Below are 2,214 nucleotides of genomic sequence, written 5' to 3'. Positions count from 1 at the left end.
GTAGACAGAACAGTCAACCGAGACTGCGGGACCAAATTGTGCTCTGCCTAGATTGATTACAAGAAGGCCTATGACTCAATGCCCCACAGCTGGATACTGGAATGCCTAGAATTGTACAATTAACAGGACCCTAAGAGCCTTGATCAGGAACTCAATGGGGATGTGGCGTACAACACTAGGCCAACTTCAAGCCCATAGCACAAATCACCATTAAGTGTGGGATATACCAACGAGATGCTCTAGCCCCTCTGCTGTTCTGCATAGGCCTGAACCCCCTCAGTGAGATCATTAACAAGACTGGCTATGGATGCTGACTACGGAACAGAGCAGTTGTCAGCCACCACCTGTACATGGATGACATCAAGCTGTATGCCAAGAATGAACGAGACATCGATTCACCGATCCACATAACTAGGATATACAGCAATGACATCGGGATGTCATTCGTACTGGAGAAGTGTAGGCGGATGGTAACAAAGAGAGGGAACGTAGTCAGAACTGAGGGGATCGAACTAGCAGAAGGTAACATTGCAGACATAGAGGACAGTTACAAGTACCTGGGGATCCCGCAGGTGAATGGGAACCATGAAGAGGCTGCTAGGAAAGCTGCAACCACCAAGTACCTGCAGAAGGTCAGGCAAGTCCTGAGGAGTCAGCTGAACGGTAAGAACAAGATCCGGGCTATCAACACCTACGCCCTGCCCGTGATCAGGTACCCACCTGGTATAATAAGTTGGCCAAAGGAGGAGATAGAAGTTACTAACATAAAGAAAAGAAAGCTCCTTACCATGCATGGAGGGTTTCACCCCAAGTCCAGCACCCTGAGGCTATATGCTAAGCGGAAGGAAGGAGGCCGGGGACTGGTGAGTGTCAGCACCAGAGTCCAGGATGAGACAACGAAAATCCACAAATACATCATGAAGACGGCCCCAACTGACCGAGTGCTCAGTGAATACCTCAGGCAGCAGAAACCCAAGAAAGAGGAGGAAGACGAGGAACCATCATGGAGGACAGGCCCCTGCACGGTATGTACCACTGGCAGATAGAGGAAGTGGCTGATATCCAGAAATCCTACCAGTGGCTGGACAAAGCTGGACTGAAAGACAGCACAGAGGCGCTAATCATAGCAGCACATGAACAAGCTCTGAGTACAAGATCCATAGAGGCTGGAGTCTATCACACCAGACAAGACCCCAGGTGCAGGCTGTGTAAAGATGCCCCCGAAACAATCCAGCACATAACAGCAGGGTGCAAGATGCTAGCAGGCAGGGCATACATGGAACGCCATAACCAAGTGGCTGGCATAGTGTACAGGAACATCTGTGCCGAGTATGGCCTGGAAGTTCTGAGGTCAAAATGGGAGATATCCTCAAGGGTGGTGGAGAATGACCAAGCTAAGATCCTGTGGGACTTCCAGATACAGACGGACAAAATGGTGGTGGCTAACCAGCCAGACATAGTGGTGGTAGACAAACGAAGCAGACGGCTGTAGTGATAGACGTAGCGGTTCCGAATGACAGCAACATCAGGAAGAAGGAACACGAGAAGCTGGAGAAATACCAAGGGCTCAGAGAAGAGCTCGAGAGGATGTGGAGGGTGAAGGTAACGGTGGTCCCAGTGGTAATCGGAACACTAGGTGCGGTGACTCCCAAGCTAAGCGAGTGGCTCCAGCAGATCCCGGGAACAACATCGGAGATCTCTGTCCAGAAGAGCGCAGTCCTGGGAAAAGATAAGATACTGTGCATGACCCTCAAGTTCCCAGGTCTGTGGAACACTCACCAAGTGTTCCACATTCCTCACACTCAATGTCTGACTCCTCCGACTCAGACTCTATCCACAGTTTTATCTTGGCTCTTTCCATCAGCTCTTTGCTCATCCTGAGAACCGTTGGTATCAATCAGTTTACATGCGATTCTGAAGAAGCCGTGCAGCCTTGACGATTTTGGCCCCATTATTGATTACAACGAGCAGCACCTTCTCTTTCCCTACAGCCCACTCTTCTAAAGTCTGATCAGTGCAGCGGGCGATGGCTTCCCTGGTATGTGGGTGCTCCATTCGTTGCACGTTAAGCAAAGCATCATGGACCTGGCCCAGGTGGGTGGTGAAAACAAGCGGAAAGATCCTATTAATCCCCTTTTTCTCCAGCCATCTACACACAGAGTTAGCTTCCTCGCTTCTTTTATTAGTTCTTTCAATTTCTGCTTTGCTATATCC

General features: G+C 49.9%; 1 pseudogene; it reads left to right on the top strand.

Annotated features, from left to right (window-relative positions):
• The first annotated feature begins 332 nt into the window (after nucleotides 1–332).
• On the top strand, nucleotides 333–1,389 carry LOC148100086 (uncharacterized; annotated as a pseudogene).
• Nucleotides 1,390–2,214: the final 825 nt, after the last annotated feature.

Source organism: Neolamprologus brichardi, chromosome 13, assembly GCF_056152115.1.
Source record: "Neolamprologus brichardi isolate AB-2024 chromosome 13, ASM5615211v1, whole genome shotgun sequence".
Lineage (NCBI taxonomy): Eukaryota > Metazoa > Chordata > Actinopteri > Cichliformes > Cichlidae > Neolamprologus > Neolamprologus brichardi.
This window is presented reverse-complemented; position numbering and strand designations above follow the sequence as displayed.